Source organism: Vulpes lagopus, chromosome 7, assembly GCF_018345385.1.
Source record: "Vulpes lagopus strain Blue_001 chromosome 7, ASM1834538v1, whole genome shotgun sequence".
NCBI lineage: Eukaryota > Metazoa > Chordata > Mammalia > Carnivora > Canidae > Vulpes > Vulpes lagopus.
This window is the reverse complement of record NC_054830.1, coordinates 83178963-83190220: the sequence shown is the minus strand read 5'-3', so window position 1 is coordinate 83190220 and position 11258 is coordinate 83178963. Positions and strand designations below refer to the sequence as shown.

At 38.6% G+C, this 11258-nt stretch overlaps 1 pseudogene; it reads right to left on the bottom strand.

Moving 5' to 3' along the window:
* Positions 1–1167: 1167 nt before the first annotated feature.
* LOC121495647 lies at positions 1168–2937 on the bottom strand (annotated as a pseudogene).
* Positions 2938–11258: the final 8321 nt, after the last annotated feature.

Below are 11258 nucleotides of genomic sequence, written 5' to 3'. Positions count from 1 at the left end.
AGTGCTTCTGAATTGGCTTTCCGACATTGAATTGTAATCCAGATTTTGTAACTCTGTGGGAGAGAGGACTGTTTCTGATTCTTTCTTTTGAGGTGAGGTTTTCCTTCTAGTCATTTTGCTCAGTGCAGAGTGGCCAAAAACAAGTTGTATTGGGAAAAGGAGAAAAAGAGAGAGAAGGAAAGAAAAGAGAAAAAGAAAAAAGAAAAAAGGAAGAAATGAAAGGAAAAAAGAGAAAGAAAAAGAAAGAAAGGTGAAAAAAAGGGTGGGGGAAGCAATCAGAAATCAAAAAAAAAAAAAAAAAAACACTGGGGGAGTATCTTCTGATTCTGTCTACTTTAAGTCCCTTGACTTCCCCTGGAACTGGTCCGTCTAGCTGGTCTTCTGGGGGAGGGGCCTGCTGTGCTGATTTTCAGGTGTTAGCACTTGGGGGAGCTGCTCTGCCTGGTGCAGGGCTCAGTGGGGGTTGTTTACCCCGTGAGGCCCCAGGAGGAACATCCACAATGGCTAAGGCAGCTCTGGGACCCTGGAGTCAGCTCCCGCAGTAGCTCCGGGGCTCTCCGTCTGCAGGGCCTGGAGGCTCCCGGGCGGGGCCGCTGATCTGCTCAGTTCCAGGCAGGAGCGTCCTTGCTGTCCTGGGCCCTCCTGGCCTCTGCCTGTCCCGGGGGGAGGCCGGATCCTGGGCTGTGTCCCGGCGGCCTGTGCTCCGGAGCCTGTGCTGTTGGATTCATGCTCCCGGCCGCGCAGCCGCCTCTCTGCGGAGCCTCTTCCTCTGCCAGAGCCGCAGCCGCTGAGCTGCTCCCGGAGCCCCGCAGCCCCCTACGCGGAGCCGCCGCCCGAGCCCCTCCGAGCTGCTCCCGGGTCCCGCCGTGCGCGCTGCAGCCCTTAGGGAGCTCGGCTGCGGGGTGTGGGGCTGTCCCCGGGGCAAAGTTCCTCTGCTACTGTCCCAGGGAGCCCGAGGGCATCCCCGCCCTCCTGGGTCCTGCTCCAACTCCCTGCGAGCCCCTTTCCGCCCGGGAAGGTTGGTGCAGCTCCTGCTTCTCCGGGACGGGGCTCTCCTGTCCTGGGGTCACTTGCCCCGGCCTCAGCCCGGCTCCTCACGGGGCCCCTCCCCCTTAGATGCCTTTTGTTCCTTTATTTCTTCCCCCCACCACACCCCATCTTCCTATCTTTTTTTTTTAATTTAAAACAAAAATGTAGATTTAATGCAACAACATTAATCTGAGGATAAATAAATCCACAACAGACTTTAAAGTTTGAATTTTTTTTCCTTTCTTTGCAGAGAGAATGGTTTTCTTAAAGCACATAGGACTGAAGATGACAAAACAAAATGTAATTTCTTAATGTCCAGGTCACACAGGCTTGGTCCTCCCTGCTGCCCTCCTAACACTTGCCACTGGCCAAGGTGATAAATTTCATCTAACTCAGGATGGATGTTAGTTTCAAGAGTAACTAGATGGTTTGTTTCCAGAATCATCTTCTTGTGATCCCATGCTCTTCTGTACGAACTGGGGGTTCACTGTGATCTCCTGGTCCATGGCCTTTAGTCGCTTATCCAGCTCTATGCACTTCAGCATCTCTTGATCGATGTTATGAAGCATGGCTGGGTTATTATATTTTTCAGGGTTATCATGGAAGCTGACCATTCCATCCTTCTGATTAATACTTGCAAAAATTTCACCATCCTCTATAATGTGTAGGACATATTTTTCTGCCTCCTGAGGTCCAGATAACTGCACACGACTTGCCATATCTTGTAACGATAATGTTAAAAAGGTCTTGGTTAGCCTCTGAATATTCTTCTTATAAAGAGAAGACAGGCATTGCTTCACCAGCCCCATGTTGTTATCACGAGTAAAAGTTTCACTGTGCTTGTTCACCAGGTTGCGGAGTTCTGAGGGATTATTGGTTAAATAAACTTGTGCTAACTCATGGTACGCGTTGCTAAGAGGCTTAATGAATCTACCCACAATTTGAGATGTGTATTTCGGTAGCTGTTGTACTTTTCCAAGTAATATCAAAGAAACTAGAATATACTTTTTATATGATTCCAACATGATGTGACTGACCGCCATGGCAGGAGTAGTTATAGCCTGTTCATAAAAGTACAGCGCTCTGGGATCCCTGGGTGGCGCAGCGGTTTGGCGCCTGCCTTTGGCCCAGGGCGCGATCCTGGAGACCCGGGATCGAATCCCACATCCGGCTCCCGGTGCATGGAGCCTGCTTCTCCCTCCGCCTGTGTCTCTCCCTCTCTCTCTCTCTCTCTGTGACTATCATAAATAAATAAAAAATTTAAAAAAAAAAAAGTACAGCGCTCTTTCAAAGTTCTTCAGCCCGGTATAGATCATCCCTCCATAATAATAGTAACATAAAAAGTGCTTTGCATTATAGGCTCCATTCTCTTTACAGATATCCATCATGTCTACATCAAGATACGGGAGGGCAGGCTTAAAGCATTTTGCCAGCAAACAAAGCTGGCAGAGATCGGCATGTATTGAGGTCAGCTGGTTTGTATTCATCTGCATCTTGTCTATGGCTTGCTTAAGGATGCTGACTCCTCGCAGGGGCTGTTTCCTTTCCACAAGCGCGTTTGTCAGCTGATGGCAAAGCCCAGCAAAAGTGTCTGTCGCCTATCGGATGTGCTCCCCATTACAAGTGCTGATGAAAAGCTGAACCTGTGAGAATAACGTTTTGAAGTCAGGAACGCTGGGCATGGAAAACTTCACAAACAAAACAGCAAGGACGCCTAAGGAATGCTCTTGTACATCCAGAGCCCCCAGCACGGTGTCCAGATGGGATAAGTTCTTTGCAAGGAGTTCCCCACTCTTGTTGATCAGTTCACAAAGCTGAGTCATTTGCCCTTGAGCCGAGAGCGGTCGGACACTGTTCACGAATTGCTCCAAGGCAGACGCCATATTTCCCCGCGGCGGCCCAAGCAGCAGAGGCCCCGTCTTCCTACCTTGATAGAAGCGCGAACTCTTCTCACTGTAGCGTTCCAGCTGGTCTCTCTTTAAATCTCAGGCTGAATTCGTAGGTTTTCAGGATGATTTGAAGGTTATCTAGGTTATTTGTTGAGGACAGGTGATTTGGGGACCCTACTCTTCCGCCATCTTGCCCCTCCTCCATATGATTTATGTTGTATGTGTGTGCACACACGCGGTGGGGGGGGGTATTTTTCAGAGCCACTCATGTAATTTTTCTGGCTGTTTTGGAAATTAAAAACATGACAGTGCTTTGAAAAAAAATCTTGATGTTAGTTGTCTGAGCATTTGCTAAAGCCTTAGGAGCATTTTCTAAAGAAATATTGCCTGTAGAAATTAGTGAGGGAATTAGTGACAGGGAAAAAGAAATATTTTTAACAAATTGGGTCAAAAGGAACCTATAATATACTTCTTAAAAATTATATTTAAATTAATCTCCAGAACATTTATATAAGAGCTACAGAAGGGATAAAGCTCTTGTGAAGAGATTATGAATTTAAGTTCCGGAATTAAGTTTGCCACATTTAAGTATTCTAGTGAGAATAATATTCTAACAGAGTGCCAGAGTGTTTCTTCTATTTTATTATTTCAATTTTACTCCTGCAAGTTGGCCAAGTGAGCTTGCTGGACTGTAATGATTTTCTATAAATTTACATTTTGATAAGCAACTCTGAGCACTGCTTAAAACCCCATGCAAATTCTGGCCTTTGCCCCAGACATTGGAACTATTTGACAAAAAATTTAAAACAGCTCTGATTAATATGTTAAAAGCTATAATTGAAAAGGTGATAGACATCCAAAGTCAGAGGGGCAATTTCATCAGAAAGATGCTAGAAAGATAAAACAGTAATAATGATAAAGAATATCTTCAACTGTTCATCAGTACACTGAATACAGCTGAGAAAGAATAAGTACACTTGAAGAAATGTCAATAGCAACTATCCAAATTGAAATCTAGCAAGAAAAAAAAATAAATGAAAAAATTTAAAAATAGAACATCCAAGAGCTTGGAACAATATCTCAGAGGATGACAGAGAGGGAAAGGGTCAGAAAAAATATACTTAAAAAATAATGGCTAAGAAAAATAAATAAATAAATAAATAATGGCTAAGAGTTTTCCAAATTAATGGTAGTCATGACATAACACATCCAAGAAGTCCAGAGAACAACAAGTATGATTAAAAAAAAAAAACCTAGGCCTATTATATTCAAACTACTAAGAACAAAGACAATGAAAATTCTTGACGACAGCAGATACAAAGGAAACATTATATACAGAGGAAGAAAAACAAAAATTATAGCAAACTTATCATCAGAAACATCTAAACTAAAAGACAATACCAGTAAAGTAGTGAAAGAAAAACTACCAACCCAGAATTCTATATCTGGCAAAAATATCACTCCAAAAGGAAGGAAAAACAAATACTTTTCAGACAAAAACTGAGAAAATTTTTTATTGTCAGTGTACCTACTCTACAGAAAATGTTAAAGTGCTTCAGGCAGAAATAAAACATTGGACTGAAAAATGAACCCACAAAAAAAAAACAAGAATTTTAAAAATGGAATAAATAAAGGTAAAATTAATCTTTCCTTACTTTTAATTACTCTAAAAAATAGTAGCACTGCCTTCTGTGTTTATAACATATGAAAAAGTAAAAGGACACAAAGGATGGAAAAGATGAATTGAGAATCTACAGTTGGAAGGTTCTTACTCCACACATAAAGTAGTATAGTATCATTTGATGATAGTATTAAACATGTACATTATAAACCCTAGGTTAACAACTAAAAAATATTTTCAAAGAGGTATAAATAAGTCAATGGAAGAGATAAAACAGAATCATAAAAATTCTCTAGGTAGAAAAAGTGGGAGAGCCAAGAACAGATAAAAGAAATGAAAAATAGCCAGAAAAATAATCTATTTTAATCCAACCACATCAATAATAACATTAAATGTGGATGATGTAAGGAAAACAGTTACAATACAACAATTTTCAGATTGGGTAAAAAAGCAAGACCTAAATATATGCTGTATTTAAGAAATCTACTTGGAGTTTAAAGACATACGTAGATAAAAAGGAAAAGGATAGAAAAAGATAAACCATGAAAACATTATACAATTGAAAGCTGGAGTAACTATATTAATAACATATGAAGTAAACTTCAAAAAAATAAGATATGGGATGAAATATGACACTATATAGAAGGCCAATCCTCCAAGAATGAATAATAATTTATGTATGCACCAAACAGCAGAGCTTTAACTATACATGCAAAAAACTGATGAAACTGAAAAAGGAAATAACAAACCCTCAGAAATGGATAGAATAACATCAAAGTCATTAAAATTACAGAAGACCTAAACAATCTTGTTAACCAACTAAATCTAAATAATATGTAGAAGCCTCCCCTCAACAACAGCAAAACATACTTTCTTTTTGACTGTACACAGAACGTACACATAGATCATATTATAAGCCTTAAACAAACTTCAACAAATTTAGAAAAACAGAAATCATACAAAATTTCATTATTACCAAATGAGAGTGGAAATTTAGTCTCCCCACTTGGTCTTCAGTGATGGAGGCAGCAAGGAACCTTTGTTTTTCCATGATATTCAGTTGGAGTAAGGCGGTTGTTATTGAAAAGTTCTCTGTCTTGTTAAATTGTCGCTTTCCTGGTTCTTTATTCAGAGAGAGCAGGCTTTGAATCTGTGCCCAACCATCTTTCTCAGATGCAACCTTTTTCTTCAGCATCCAATGTGGGATATAGAGGAGGCAAAAAGGAACCTCAGGAAACTCACCACTGTGTCATTCCTTGGGTGCTGAGGTCCCTAAACAGCCTGCTTTTTCTCTCCACCTTTTAGAATATTTTTTCTTGTTTTTTAGGATATTATATTATATTATATTATATATTACAAAAAGAGAGGATAAAGAGACCAAAGTGGAGGTTAGGCTTCTATATTTCATTTAAAATGACAAAAATGTTGACACCAGTAGGTGGATAATTTAAGTAAGCTTAACTGCAATGACTGAAAAGTCCATACAAAGAGATGGGCTCAAAAACACTATACCTGAATCAAAATGAAATCAAAATAAAAAATTATAAAATATGTTCAAGTAACCCAATAAGGCAGGAAAAATAAAATAGAAGAAAAGAGAAAAATAGAGAAAAGAAAAAAAAAAAAAAAACAGAGAAAAACAGAAAACAATGGCAGGCTGAAACACTGACATATCAAAATTGCATTAAATATAAATTATATACAAATATATATAAATAGTCTAAATACATAATTTAAAACAAGGATTGACAGAAAGGATAAAAAATAAAAATGGCCCAACTCTGTGCTATCTAAAAACTCACTTCAATTGAAACAGACCAAACACGAAATGATAGAAAAAGATATACCGGGCAGCCCCGGTGGCTCCGTGGTTTAGCGCCACCTTTAGTTCAGGGTGTGATCCTGGAGACCCGGGATCGAGTCCCACATTGGGCTCCTTGCATGAAGCCTGCTTCTCCCTCTGCCTGTGTCTCTGCCTCTCTCTCTCTCTCTCTCATGAATAAGTAAATAAAATCTTTAAAATATATATATATAGCAAGCATTTATCAAAGAAAGCAAGAGTGCCTACATTAATATCAAAGTATACTTTGGAGCAAAGAAAATTACGAGGGACAAAGAGGGACACTAGAAGACGCAAAAAGGATCAATCCACCAAAGAGATGCGGCAATCCTAAATATGTATGAACCAAAAAATAGAGCCGCAAAATAAGCGAAACAAGAAGTGGCAGAACTAAAAGGAGAAAGAAGTCCACAATTATAGTGGAAGACTTCAAAATTCTTCTCTCAAAAATTGATGGGACTGCTACAAAGGCCATCAGCAAGGGCAGGGAAGAACTTAACAGTTTAACAGCTTAACATCAACTCACAGGATCTAATTGATATTTATAATACACCACACACACCAACAGCAGAATATATGTTTTTCTCAAGCAAACAAGGGCGTAGACGTGCATGGAAGTGTCTGCTACATCCACTACACTTTCTCTATTTGACCAATTTCAAACAGAAAAATAATAAAAAATATTTGCTAGTTGGAACCAGTGAAATGATACAATACAACGACATATAAAGATTAATCTAATCATGTCAGACCTACTCCTCTGCAACTCCAACCTACATTGTTAAGGACAGTATGAAACATCTGTAATCCATAGAAAAGAATGAGTGGTGGTGGCAGCCTCTACAGTAGCAAAGAGCAGGGAAGACTCAGTACAGCATACTGATCAAAAGTCTAGACTTCAGCATTCTACATTCTGGAGTCCCTCTTCTTAAATTTACTGGCTGCCCCAGAAATTTACAGATTATCAGAGTCTCTAAGCCTCCTTTTCCTCATCTGTATAATGGGGATAAGAATAGCACCTACTTACAGGCATTCTTTTTATCTCTCTCTGGAACTGCCTAGTCTCTCACATCTATTTCTCTCTGAATTAGTTCTTTTCCTTCCTCTTTAGACTAGAAAGAACAAAATGTCTAGCAAAGTTTTAATATTCTTTTTTTTTAAGATTTTATGTATTTATTCATGAGAGACACAGAGAGGCAGAGACATAGGCAGAGGGAGAAGCAGGCTCCCTGTGGGGAGCCCGACATGGGACTCAATCCCCAGACCCAGATCACACCCTGAGTGGAAGGCAGATGCTCAACCACTGAGCCACCCAGGCGTCCCCAAAGTTTTAATATTCTTAATACATAAATTTCAATAAGAAAAAAATTGAATATGGCAATACTCTCAAAGAACATTAATAGGCAATTCACAAAAGAAATTGAAAGGGCCAAAAAAAAGTATGAAAGCCTCAGTTTTACTCAAATAACTAAAATAAAAACACAAATGGACCAAAAAATTCACCCTAGTGACCAAAGAATTGAAAATTTAAAGTATATATCATTTTTACTCATAAAATTGGCAAAAATAAAATAAAAGTAGTAAAAATTCAGCATAATTTGTATTTGCTTATACCACTGACACAAACTTTCTACAAGAATTTGGCAATACCTATTACAAATCCTTAGATTAGTCATTACCTTTTCTGATATTTCCTTACATCATGTGTACTTATTTTGAAGAGTTATTATGCTGCAGAACACATCAGATATTCACATAAAGATTTACATAAAACCAAGTTTTAGGTATAATTTAGTAAAATCTAGTGAAAAACAAGAAATCTAAATTTGTAAGAGGAATGATGGTGAAATTAATTTTGATATGTGTAAATGATATCATACTAGTCATTAAAATCATGTTTTCTAAAATTATCTAATGATAGGAGTAAAAGAATAAAATGTTAAGACAAAAGCAGTATAGAAACCATACATACAGTGTATATACATATATATACATAAAGAAAAAATCAAAATTGTAAAGAATGAGTTACTTCTGGGAGGTGAGATTTTTTCTTTCCTTCTGTTTTTATGTCTCTTACAGTTTTCTTATTTTAAAAAATACTCATCTGTTCATCTCTCAGTATTTTCTACTAGACTGTGGGCTCTCTGTAGAGGGACTATGTTTTCTTCACAGTGGATCATCCCTCAGAAACCGGCACAGTACTGATACAAAATAGGAACTCCCAAATGTCAAATTAATAAAGCAATTGCTTTAGTAACCAAAGAAACTTCAACAAATTTTATTTTTAGTTATAATTTATTCAGGGAATAACTATTTTTATGTAAATGGCATTATAGTCGATTGAACCTAATTGAGCATTTCTCAGGTATTTTTGGAATTTCACGTAAGTTGAAAATCATAAAAGAAGACAACACTATTTGCATTATAATAAATTAAAAATATTTTTAAAATATTCTTATTTTACATATTAGCTCTTTTTTAATATGCTTATTTTATATATTAGCCCTCATTCCAAAAAAGAACTTGAGGTGGGCTAAATAAAAACATATAATAATAGTTTATATTTCTCGAGCACTTATTAAAAGTCCGGTTTTCTTCCAACAACCCCATCATTATCCCAATTTCACAAATGAAGAAACCAAGGCACAGTGTTTGGGGAAATACACAAGATCACACACCAATACACGGATGAGTTGGGATTGAATTCAGACCTTCTGGCTCCAAAGCTCACACTCTTGGGAGCTGCAGAACTGCCTGGGTGAAGATATTGAGACCATCAGAGTCAGCTTTGTTCTGATTTTTAAAGCCCAATGTGATTTCTTCATGTTCCATATCCAACCATTAAGTACAATGACCTGAAGCATGAACCACACTGCGGTGGACAATGTTCACATTTTTAGCCCACCCCTCTTTCATCCCTTAACCTCTCTCCTTGTAGCCTCTTCCTCCCAAAACAATGCCTATATCCTCAGGTCCTCTCTGCCATCCACTCTATCCACACTTACAAACATGAAAGGACCTTTCAACTTGCTCATTCTCAAGTATAAAGTGACTGATGTGACACTCTTACCCCTCCCAAGGAATTTGGATTTTTAAAAAGGAACAGAGACCAAATCTCTCACAGTGAGGGATCCAAGGATTGACAAGGCTGTGAAAAAGACAGTTTGGATATAGAGATTTTCCGGTACCACTAAAATTATATCCATAAAAGAAACTGGTCTTATGAAAACAGCATATGCTTTGGACTCTACCATTTTCTAGCTGTGTAAACTTAGGAAATGTAATTAATTGGGCCTCTTTTTTTTTTTTTTAATTTTTAAAGAACAACACAGTACCTACTTTCTAGGATGTGACAAGATTTAGTGATGATGTATATAAATTAGCACCCACAGTCTCTGGTGTAGGGTAAGGCTCCATAAATTAATGGTACTGGTATTTAGTATTCATTTTGGTATTAGTCTAAGTATTAACATTTAGTGACATTAACATTAATTAATATTAATGAAAAAGTACTGAAGCTAGCATCAGAAAATCTAGATTTGAACTTTAGCTCTGCCACTTCCTAGCATCGTAAGCCTGCAAATAACTCTAAATCAACCCAGACTCTGTTGGGAGAGGCAATGGACTCAGAACACCCTGGTGTTTTTGCTGGGTATACCAAAAATGCAAAGCTCTTTATGGGGTCCATTTCTCAAATTGTTTTTGCAGCAACAACCTAGAAGGATAAGGCAATGATCCCACTCAAAGAGCAGGTTTCCTGAGTGCTCACTATAAAAACAATAAATTCCTCTTTTGTAACACAATCCAGCGCATGGGCAGCATCCATCTAGGCCCATCTATGTCACCCCCTGGGACTAGGAGGGCCTGGTGCAGTGGAGCTGACACCATGCTCATGCTGTTTGTGCTGCTACCATGGTCTCCAACCTAGGGTTTTTATGTCTCCTGCCAGCATCCAAAGAACAGAAACAGGCTCGCTTGTCTATTTACACATATGGTAAAATCTCAGAGCCTTCACAAATCATGATAGACTCTTAGTTTTCTCATTTACCATAGAAGAACAGCACCACCTGCCCTATCTTCCTCCCAAAGAACTATTGGAACAGCTGAACAAAATATATATTCGTGCACATTGTCAATTTTTATATAAGATGAGAGACTAGTAGAACACAAGTGACTGCAGATCATAAGGAGAGCCTTGTGTCATAGCGATGAGAGACTCTCAAAATATAGTTAACACTCTGTTGTTAATTACACGTCAGCAAGTGTCTGTAATTTTTAGGCTCTATCTTAAAAGCACTTCTGTGGTTTTGGTATCAAGAGATACCAGATACCAAGAACAATGGCATGTGAGTGATGCACTCCTTTGCGCGCATGCAAATGAACCTTCTGGTAACTCACAAACTGAAACAAAGACAAAAGTCTCCAGAACATCAGCTTTCCTTGTTGAGATTACATCGTCTCTTCTTATTGTAGTTTTGACGTAATGACTTACATATTCATTTTTCATTTACTTAAATGATCTTTATACTATGGGGATTCAACACTAGTTTCCATACGTACTTGGTCTTTTTCTTCTGGACTAAAAACCATGGGGATGCACAGAGAAAAGCCAGATTTTCCCTGCTCCTCCTACCTCACATACATCAAGGTCAAAGGAAAAAAAAAAAATCTGCTCTGAAACTTACTGACAACTACAAAGAACTAATGGAAACCCATGGCCTCTGAGTGGCGCAAATGCTAGTTCTTGAATCTATCAAGTGATTACTGGATCTGCAATGACCCATAAGCTGAAATCTTCAAATGGCCAGATGGGCCCTGCCCAAATTCAGGAAATGACTGAAGGTCACTCAAAATCACCATAACTAGTACCCCTGACATT